Here is an 11,962-nt window from a genome sequence, read left to right on the forward strand (position 1 = left end):
TTGAGGTAGTATGTACATGAACGTATTGTTAAAGTGACAATGCATATATGATAAACTGAGAGTAGCAGCAGAGTAAAAGAGGGCTTGGGGGGCACAATGCAAATAGCCCGGTTAGCCATTTAATTACCTGCCTTTTGGTCCTAGACTTGGTGCTCCGGTACCGCTTGCCATGCAGTAGTAGAGAGAACAGTCTATGACTGGGCCTTCCTCTGACATCGCCTGGTGTAGAGGTCCTGGATGGTAGGCATCGTAGCCCCAGTGACGTACTGGGCCGTACACACTACGCTCTGTAGTGCCTTGCGGTCGGAGGCCGAGCAGTTTCCGTATCAGGAAGTGATGCAACCAGTCAGGATGCTCTCGATGTTGCAGCTGTAGAACCTTTTGAGGATCTGAGGACCCATGCCAAATCTTTTTAGTTTCCTGAGGGGGAATAGGCTTTGTCTTGGTGTGTTTGGACCATTCTAGTTTGTTGTTGATGTGGACACCTAGGAACTTGAAGCTCTCAACCTGCTCCACTACAGCCCCATCGATGAGAATGGGGACGTGCTCGGTGCTCCTTTTCCTGTAGTCCACAATCATCTCCTTAGCCTAGGTTACATTGAGGGATAGATTGTTATTCTGGCACCACCCGGCCAGGTCTCTGACCTCCTCTCTATAGGCTGTCTCGTCGTTGATCAGGCCTACCACTTTTGTGTCGTCTGCAAACTTAATGATGGTGTTGGAGTCGTACCTGAGAGTATTTTAACTTTTTGTATTGTTTGTTGGTTTGGCAATGCCACTGTCAGCCAAAGAAATATGTTAAGAAGGAATATTACCACAGCAAGCAAGGTACTTGGAGTCAAACAGTCAGGCCTGGATGAGATCTTTAAGGTCAGGGCCCTCCGTAAGGCTCACAAAATCATTTTAGACCCAAGCCACCCCCTGTACCTGGACTTTGAACTACTCCCCTCTGGGCACAGGTATAGGGCAGCCATCAGCAGGAAAAACACAACTAGACAATCATTTGTGCCAGGTGTGATATCCCTCCTAAATAGCTAGAGCTAATGGTCCTATCGACTCCATAATGCCAGCAGGCTAGTCTTCTTTTTTTAAAATGTTTTATTTCTTTTTTAAATTATTATTATTGGTATGTAACTGTTATGAAAGTTGTATTGTCAATTTTGTTTTGTATTTAAACGCCACTTTAAATGTGTACATGACACTGCAACAAAATTTCCCCATGGGGACAATAAAGTCAGTAAGTAAGTAAGTACCTGGCCACGCAGTCGTGGGTGAACAAGGAGTACAGGAGGGGACTGAGCACGCAATCCTGAGGGGATCCAGTGTTGAGGATCACCGTGGCAGATGTGTTGCTACCTACCCTCACCACATGGGGGCGACCCGTCAGGAAGTCCAGGATCCAGTTGCAGAGGGAGGTGTTTAGTCCCAGGTTCCTTAGCTTAGTGATGAGCTTCGTGGGCACTATGGTGTTGAACGCTGAGCTGTAGTCAATGAATAGCATTCTCACGTAGGTGTTGCTTTTGTCCAGGTGGGAAAGGGCAGTGTGGAGTGCAATAGAGATTGCATCATCTGTGGATCTGTTTGGGCGGTATGCAAATTGGAGTGGGTCTAGGGTTTCTGGGATAATGGTGTTGATGTGAGCCATGACCAGCAATTCAAAGCACTTCATGGCTATAGACGTGACTGCTACGGGTCTGTAGTCATTTAGGCAGGTTGCCTTAGTGTTCTTGGGCACAATGACTATGGTGGTCTGCTTAAAACATGTTGATATTACGGAGTCAATCAGGGACATGTTGAAAATGTCAGTGAAACACCTGCCAGTTGGTCAGCACATGGCCGGAGCACACGTCCAACCAACATTGTTCCAAGTGAGTACACACACACACACACACACACACACACACACACACACACACACACACACACACACACACACACACACACACACACACACACACACACACACTCCCCTCCTTTCCCAACAGTGAGAGACATTGATGACATTGACAGGAGCGTTTGTTGATACACAGAGGTTAGTCTCGGTGGGTGTTAGTATGTACTACAGATCAGCTTTCCCACGACAGACTCATAAAGACATGTTGTGACATGTTGTGACTGACTCGTTGAGTGGACATTAGTCATACCACATCCTGTTTCTCTGGATGATTCATGTCTTACAGTCTATTATACTATATCCCAGTGGTTGATTCATGTCTTACACCCTCTGTCTCTGTCTCTGCATTGTGTCATCTGTCATGATTGGTGAGGTCTCTCTGTAAACAATTTGTCTACTAAAAAACGAAATCTCTCAATTACTGACATAACATTGGCTACAGATGTAGGATCTTAATTTGATCCGAATTGCTGCAGAAGGAAAACAATCCTGCAGCAACAGGAAATGCGATTTATTACGTGGAGTATAATTAACTGACATTTTCTGCTACATTTGTTGTGAGGGCAAATCAAGTCTGAAATTTAAAAGTGGAAATTACAAACTTCAGAAGCCTTTTCAAACCCCAAATACACTACAAGTTTCACATTTTCTGGGGTGATCAAATTACGATCCTACACCTGTATGGCCCAATATGCCTCATTGGGATTGAACACAGGTCTATTGTGCACCAAAAGACTGTGCTATCCTGATGAGCTAAAGCCTAACATGACGACAAACTGTATGTTGTCTGGATGTAAGGTACCGTCTGGGAACGATGACGTCATCACACGTTAATATTTTAAAATCCTCACCCGTCTCCTCTAAAGCTTCTATTGTCAATGTTGATACACCAGACCTAAAGACCCGGAGGCTCAGTGATCTGGTACGAACACGTCCCAAGCTGGTGCTGGGACGATGCCCTCTGAGACGTTGAGGAGCAGTTGCATCATCTGTATAAAGAGAATGTAGAGCTTTCTTTTTGGGTGAGAGTGCAGTTCACTAGAACACAGATGACTGATGTTACCGACAGACCACACTGGACTAGAAAAGCCTGACAAACACAGTCAGAATGGAGACAAAGAAGACAGGGAAGGAGGAGGGAGAAAGAGAGAGAGAAATAGAGAAGGATTATTAGAAATTGTGAGGGAGGAAATGTATTTTGTGAAAGAGAGAGAGAGAGATTATAAAGAAAGAAAAACGTTGAAGAGAACAATAGATTACAAAGATGGCAGTTAGAAGTGTATTTGAATACACAAGGCAAGCTCAGGTGACTTGAGAGAGAGATGGTGTTAGTCTCCACAATTCAGAGGTTAAATGCCTGCTCTTCGCAGATGACCTATGCCTGCTGTCACCCACAGCACATGGCCTACAGCAGAGCCTGGACCTGCTAGAGCAGTACTGCCAGACCTGGGCCCTGGCAGTAAACCCCAAAAAGACTAAAATAATGATTTTCCAGAGAAGATCCAGATCTCAGGGAATTAGACCAAAGTTCTCAATTGGTACAAAATATATAGAGTACTTCACACACTAGAATTACTTAGGTTTAAAAATAAGCTCAACTGGACACCTTAATGAGGCAGTGAATGAACTGAGAGAGAAAGTGCGGCCTTGTGAATGTTGACCTGTTTAAAGGTCTCACTCACGCCGGCTACGGAGAGCGTGATCACACAGTCGTCCGGAACAGCTCATGCTCTCATGCATGCCTCAGTGTTGCTTGCCTCGATGCGAGCATAGAAGTGAATAAGTTTGTCTGGGCACGAGCTCACTGTAAATAAAGACTGGCTGGACAGTCTCAAGAGGTAAAATATCTACCAACAATTTGTTGGATCCATTGAAACCCGCAAACATATGTTTGGTTCTTTTGTTCATTAGTTCAGTAGTGTGTATAGCAGTGGTTCTCAAGCTTTTTTGGGTACTGGAACCCCTGCATATTTTGAGGCAAGGCAGGCAAGGTTTTGAGCGGTCCTCAGGGACCTCCACCCCCTCTATATTATATGTAAAGTTACTGGAAACCTTGTGGTACTGAATACGTTCATTACACTTTTTGATTTCACGGACCCCTTGCAATTACACCAGGGACCCCTAGGGGTCCACGGACCCCTGCTTGATAACCCCTGGTGTATAGTATGATATTTATTATTTTGTTTAGTAGTTTTCAGTTTTTAGTACATGACAGTACACTTACTAATGATTTATTTTATGTTATTTTATTTGAAATTGCATGCTTTGTGTGACATACTTGTCCAGCTGTTGTTTGAAGAGTTGAGACACTGACTGAACAATAAATAGTATTTTTTAAGGATCTTTTAGTTGATTTATTTGGGTTATTTCGCATTTAGAACGGTACTTATTATGAGTTTTTTGTTTTTGTTCAGGCCAGTGTCATATTTATTTCTTTATTTTATTTCACCTTTATTTAACCAGGTAGGCTAGTGGAGAACAAGTTCTCATTTACAACTGCGACCTGGCCAAGATAAAGCAAAGCAGTGTGACACAAACAACAACACAGAGTTACACATGGAATAAACAAGCATACAGTCAATAACACAATAGAAAAAAAGAAAGTCTATATACAGTGTGTGCAAATGGCATGAAGGGGTAAGGCAATAAATAGGCCATAGTAGCAAAGTAATTACAATTTAGCAAATTAACACTGGAGTGATAGATGAGCAGATGGTGATGTGCAAGTAGAAATACTGGTGTGCAAAAGAACAGAAAAGTAAATAAAAACAATATGGGGATGAGGTAGGTAGATTGGGTGGGCTATTTACAGATGGGCTATGTACAGCTGCAGTGATCGGTTAGCTGATGTTTAAAGTTACTGAGGGAAATATAAGGCTCCAGCTTCAGCGATTTTTGCAATTTGTTCCAGTCATTGGCAGCAGAGAACTGGAAGGAAAGGCGGCCAAAGCAGGTGTTGGTTTTGGGGATGACCAGTGAGATATACCTGCTGGAGCGCGTGCTACGGGTGGGTGTTGTTATCGTGACCAGTGAGCTGAGATAAGGCGGAGCTTTACCTAGCAAAGAATTATAGATGACCTGGAGCCAGTGGGTCTGGCGGACGAATATGTAGCGAGGGCCAGCCGACGAGAGCATACAGGTCGCAGTGGTGGGTGGTGTATGGGCCTTTGGAGACAAAACGGATGGCACTGTGATAGACTGCATCCAGTTTGCTGAGTAGAGTGTTGGAGGCTATTTTGTAAATGACATCGCCGAAGTCGAGGATCGGTAGGATAGTCAGTTTTACGAGGGTATGTTTGGCGGCGTGAGTGAAGGAGGCTTTGTTGTGAAATAGGAAGCCGATTCTAGATTTAATTTTGGATTGGAGATGCTTAATATGAGTCTGGAAGGAGAGCTTACAGTCTAACCAGATGCCTAGGTATTTGTAGTTGTCGACATATTCTAAGTCGGAACCGTCCAGAGTAGTGATGCTAATCGCGCGGGCGGGTGCGGGCAGCGAACAGTTGAATAGCATGCATTTAGTTTTACTAGCGATTAAGAGCAGTTGGAGGCCACGGAAGGAGAGTTGTATGGCATTGAAGCTCGTTTGGAGGTTAGTTAACACAGTGTCCAAAGAAGGGCCAGATATATACAGAATGGTATCATCTACATAGAGGTGGATCTGGGAATCACCCGCAGCAAGAGCGACATCGTTGAAATATACAGAGAAAAGAGTCGGCCTGAGAATTGAACCCTGTGGTCCGGACAACAAACCCTCCGATTTGACACACTGAACTCTGTCTGAGAAGTAGTTGGTGAACCAGGCGAGGCAGTCATTTGAGAAACCAAGGCTGTTGAGTCTGCCTATAAGAATACGGTGATCGACAGAGTCGAAAGCCTTGGCCAGGTCGATGAAGACGGCTGCACAGTACTGTCTTTTATCAACGGCGGTTATGATATCGTTTAGTACCTTGAGCGTGGCTGAAGGTGCACCCGTGACCAGCTCAGAAACCAGATTGCACAGCGGAGAAGGTACGGTGGGATTCGAAATGGTCAGTGATCTGTTTATTAACTCGGCTTTCGAAGACTTCAGAAAGGCAGGGCAGGATGATATATATTTTGTAGGTCTGTAACAGTTTGGGTCTATAGTGTATTTAATGACTTTATAAAATGTATCAGAAAAAGTCAAATAAACATAGTCAATTCAATACAATACTGAGAGCAGCTATGTTATGGTTCTCAAGGGAGATTTTTTTAGATGAGATCGCACCATGCTCATTGTATTTACAAAAACTGCCCCCACACACAGTGTACAGTACCATTGCCACCTACTGGCCTTTCTTAGTATTGCTGGTTGTAAATACAAAATACCTGTATACATACTGGACTGATAAGGAACACTGCTATAACTATTATTAGTAGTAGTATTATAATGATTTAAACATTTGAACAAGTTGGGACAACGCTTCAGTTAACTACTGTACCTATCAATTATCCAGTAGTAGGAATTATGGTTCCTCAATATACATTTACCATATTACAACGGAGGCTATGTGTTACAGCACTACTTTTGGAGTCCGCCTCAGGAATTGCTCTTGAGAAAATGTCATGTAATTGTCCCCTCCAATGTTGATATCAGATTTTCACCCCTGCTGTAGTGTCCTGTACTGTAGTGTCCTATAGTGTCCTGTCCTGTAGTGTCCTGTCCTGAAGTGTCCTGTCCTGAAGGGTCCCCTCCTGTCCTGTTGTGTCCTGTCCTGTAGGGTCCTCTCCTGTCCTGTTGTGTCCTCTAGTGTCCTGTCCTGTAGTGTCCTGTGCTGTAGTGTCCTGTCCTGTAGTGTCCTGTCCTGTAGTGTCCTGTCTTGTAGTATCCTGTCCTGTAGTGTCATGTCCTGTAGTGTCCTGTAGTATCCTGTCTTGTAGTATCCTGTCCTGTAGTGTCCTGTCTTGTAGTATCCTGTCCTGTAGTGTCCTGTCCTGTAGTGTCCTGTCCTGTCCTGTAGTGTCCTGTAGTGTCCTGTAGTGTCCTGTCCTTTAGTGTCCTGTCCTGTAGTGTCCTGTCCTGTAGTGTCCTGTCTTGTAGTATCCTGTCCTGTAGTATCCTGTCCTGTAGTGTCCTGTCCTTTAGTGTCCTGTCCTGTAGTGTCCTGTCTTGTAGTGTCATGTCCTGTAGTATCCTGTCCTGTAGTGTCATGTCCTGTAGTGTCCTGTCCTGTAGTGTCCTGTCCTGTAGTATCCTGTCCTGTAGTGTCCTGTCCTTTAGTGTCCTGTCCTGTAGTGTCCTGTCCTGTAGTGTCCTGTCCTGTAGTGTCCTGTAGTGTCCTGTCCTGTAGTGTCATGTCCTGTAGTGTCCTGTAGTATCCTGTCCTGTAGTGTCCTGTCCTGTAGTGTCCTGTCCTGTAGTGTCCTGTCCTGTAGTGTCATGTCCTGTAGTGTCCTGTCCTTTAGTGTCCTGTCCTTTAGTGTCCTGTAGTGTCCTGTCCTGTAGTGTCCTGTCCTTTAGTGTCCTGTCCTGTAGTGTCCTGTCTTGTAGTATCCTTTCCTGTAGTCTCCTGTCCTGTAGTGTCATGTCCTGTAGTGTCCTGTCCTGTAGTGTCCTGTCCTGTAGTATCCTGTCCTGTAGTGTCCTGTCCTGTAGTGTCCTGTCCTTTAGTGTCCTGTCCTGTAGTGTCCTGTCCTGTAGTGTCCTGTAGTGTCCTGTCCTGTAGTGTCATGTCCTGTAGTGTCCTGTAGTATCCTGTCCTGTAGTGTCCTGTCCTGTAGTGTCCTGTCCTGTAGTGTCCTGTCCTGTAGTGTCATGTCCTGTAGTGTCATGTCCTGTAGTGTCCTGTCCTTTAGTGTCCTGTCCTTTAGTGTCCTGTAGTGTCCTGTCCTGTAGTGTCCTCTCCTCTACTGTCCTGTACTGTGGAGTATATCGGACTGAATTCAAATAATTTGAAGAAGGAAAAGCATGTTAATTGGCCTACTAAGGAAGGACAAAGGAAGCATTACCTCTTGGATACGTCCCAAATGGCACCCTGTTCCCTACAAAGAGCCCTATGGCACTACAAAGGAAATAGAGTGCCATTTGGTGATGCAGAACTTGGCTGAGGCCCAAATGGATGGAAGGATTTGTATCCTCCCCATCATTATTGCTATCTGTGTTTCTAAATATACGTTCCACTGTCAGAGGAACTGAGGGAAACGGACACACGCGTTCCACGGTCAATCCTCGACCTTCACCGAGTTTTATGACCCCCTGTGGCTATAGTAGAGGTTCTGAGAAGGAATCTCTCTGAAGTCCTTGGACACATTAATGAAATGTTCTTCAAATGTTCTTTCTATAGTTTTGGAACACCAACTCATGATGATCAACAGAACTGTTTGTTGCTGGATTACTCCCCCACCCTGACATTTCTTTGTTACTTGAGAAAAATATGCTTATTATTGCATTCAGAGGCATCATACCCATGTTGCCCCCGTGCCCCCTATGGGTGTGTCCTGTTAAAAATATAATAATTCCCCCAAAACATTTTTGGGGTTTTTCTCTGTAATACTACTAACCACTGTCACGTTCGTCGTATGAAGGAGACCAAGGTGCAGTGTGGTTGGCAAACATTTTTTCCTTTTATTAAAATGAACACCGTCAAAATAATAAAATACAAAAACACGAACGTAAAGTCTTGCAGGCTTCTAAGCAGCTATACAAAAACAACATCCCACAATCACAGGTGGGAAAAGGGCTGCCTAAGTATGATCCCCAATCAGAGACAACGATGGATTGGGAATCATACCCAGCCAACAAAGAAATAGAAAATCTAGAATGTTCCCACCCGAGTCACACCCTAACCAAACACAGAGAATAGTAAGGATCTCTACGGTCAGGGCGTGACAGCCACACCATTTTTATGAAGTTGGCTTTAGCTAGCCTAGATTATTTCTTAATCTCCCAACCTCATAACTGGCCATTTCAGTCTATCAATCGAGTTAGAGTAGCTAGCTTGTCTAACTATCTTAGCTGGCATGCCTGCTGGCAAGGTTGGTAGACTTTCGAAAAGCAAGCAATAACGAAATGTACTGAATAATACTTTCAATATTTTACCCAGATTTTAGCAGAGATGCAGAGAAGCAAGATACAAACAGCTCAAGAGGTATGGTTAGATATGCAGAAAAATATATATTTTTTGACATACAATTAGGCATAATGATTAAAACTCTAGACTGCAGGAAAAAAGCTCTTTCAGGTGTTTGAAAAATACAAAATTCTCCAACTTCTCCAAGCCCCCCCCCCCCCCCAGACGACCCTCCCAGCCATCCTCACATATTTTCCGTCCCCTCAGCCACCCCAGAGTCATATTTGTGGATGTAAAATATTTTTTATTCTTGTGTGATCCTTCAAAAATAAAACTAGTTTGCTTTGAACTTTAAGAATAGGCCAGCTTATGATGATAACTGACACATGAAACATTCAAGTTTATATTGACGAACAAACTATTGAATTAGTAAAATGTAAAACTCTGCAGTGTCTTCTCCTTTCAAAGGAAATTCATTTCAATTAATAAAGTGTAATGGCTCTTTGTTGCAATTAATCTTTTCTTTTAAGCTGTGAAACAAATCAAATGGATTGATCGATAAAAGGGTACTTCTTCAACTTCATGTTTTTCTTCATTCATAAAGACAGATTTATATCTTCATCATTGATTCAACCTCGATCTCAGACACTGTCTTCTCAGTCACTTCTGGCTGTCTCTGTAAACACCATCAGACTCATCCTTCTTGTACAAACCATCCAATCAAATGGCCTCAAACTGACAGTCCAGCCAATCAGACTGCCTCATACTGACAGCTTAGCCAATCAGACGGTCTCATACAGCAGCATCCCGCTGAAGATGGTGAGGGGTTCAGAAGAGTGGGCCAGTTTCCCGGTGACCAGGTTGATGCAGACGGTATCTCCCGCCTTCATAGGGAGGATGATGTTGAAGACAGCCAGGGCTCCAGGCGTGTGTCTGGCCTCTGCCATGGGTTTCTCCAGTCCCTCTGGTAGGTAGCCTGCTGAGTCCCCACGCGCCACACCGTAGATAGACTTAGATAGGACAGCCTCAAGCTTCACATTCTTATGGCCTGTTAGGGTAGCACTGTTTACCATTCACTGGGGTTGTGAGGTAACCTGGGGAGACGGAGACATGGTGGCGAGTTATAGCAAGTGATATTAACTTCCATTTTGTTGGACAACAAAGTTGTATTGTAAAATATAAAATAACATCGCAAATAAAATAAATTGTGTCGTGAGTGTTTTGCATTCATACAAGTACAACATACCAGAATTCAGTATTCATTATTTACTCAAACGGAAATTACTCCAGTTTAAGATTCAAGAACTAAGAGATGTACAGTCGTGGCCAAAAGTTTTGAGAATGACACAAATATTAATTTTCAGTCTGCTGCTTCAGTTTGTATGGTGGCAATTTGCATATACTCCGGAATGTTATGAAGAGTGATCAGATGAATTGCAATTAATTGCAAAGTCCCTCTTTGCCATGCAAATTAACTGAATCCAAAAAAAAACATTTCCACTGCATTTCAGCCCTGCCACAAAAGGACCAGCTGACATCATGTCAGTGATTCTCTCATTAACACTGGTGTGAGTGTTGACGAGGACAAGGCTGGAGATCACTTTGTCATGCTGATTGAGTTCGAATAACAGACTGGAAGCGTCAAAAAGGAGGGTGGTGCTTGGAATCATTGTTCTTCCTCTGTTAACCATGGTTACCTGCAAGAAAACACATGCCGTCATCATTGCTTTGCACAAAAAGGGCTTCACAGGCAAGGATATTGCTGCCATTTATTGGATCATTAACAACTTCAAGGAGAGCGGTTCAATTGTTGTGAAGAAGGCTTCAGGGCGCCCAAGAAAGTCCAGCAAGCGCCAGGACCATCTCCTAAAGTTGATTCAGCTGCGGGATCGGGGCACCACCAGTACAGAGCTTGCTCAGGAATGGCAGCAGGCAGGTGTGAGTGCATCTGCATGCACAGTGAGGCGAAGACTTTTGGAGGATGGCCTGGTGTCAAGAAGGGCAGCAAAGAAGCCACTTCTCTCCAGAAAAAACATCAGGGACAGACTGATATTCTGCAAAAGGTACAGGGATTGGACTGCTGAGGACTGGGGTAAAGTCATTTTCTCTGATGAATCCCCTTTCCAATTGTTTGGGGCATCCGAAAAAAAGCTTGTCCGGAGAAGACAAGGTGAGCACTACCATCAGTCCTGTGTCATGCCAACAGTAAAGCATCCTGAAACCATCCATGTGTGGGGTTGCTTCTCAGCCAAAGGAGTGGGCTCACTCACAATTTTGCCTAAGAACACAGCCATGAATAAAGAATGGTATTTTTCAAAATCAAATCAAATTTTATTTGTCACATACACATGGTTAGCAGATGTTAATGCAAGTGTAGTGAAATGCTTGTGCTTCTAGTTCCGACAATGCAGTAATATCCAACGAGTAATCTAACCTAACAATTTCACATCAATTACCTTATACACACAAGTGTAAAGGAATGAATAAGAATATGTACATAAAAATATGGACATAAAAATATATGAATGAGTGATGATCTAGAACGGCATAGGCAAGATGCAGTAGATGGTATAGAGTACAGTATATACATATGAGATGAGTAATGTAGGGTATGTAAACATATGAATGTGGCATTGTTTAAAGTGGCTAGTGATACATTTATTACATCAAGATGGCAAGATGCTGTAGATGGTATAGAGTACAGTATATAACATATGAGATGAGTAATGTAGGGTATGTAAACATTAGATGAAGTGGCATTGTTTAAAGTGGCTAGTGATACATTTATTACATCAATTTTTCCATTATTAAATTGGCTGGAGTTGAGTCAGTATGTTGGCAGCAGCCACTCAATGTTAGTGATGGCTGTTTAACATGTCTGATGGCCTTGAGATAGAAGCTGTTTTTCAGTCTCTCGGTCCCTGCTTTGATGCACCTGTACTGACCTCGCCTTCTGGATGATAGCGGGGTGAACAGGCAGTGGCTCGGGTGGTTGTTGTACTTGATGATCTTTTTGGCCTTCCTGTGACATCGGGTG

Source organism: Salmo salar, chromosome ssa06, assembly GCF_905237065.1.
Source record: "Salmo salar chromosome ssa06, Ssal_v3.1, whole genome shotgun sequence".
Lineage (NCBI taxonomy): Eukaryota > Metazoa > Chordata > Actinopteri > Salmoniformes > Salmonidae > Salmo > Salmo salar.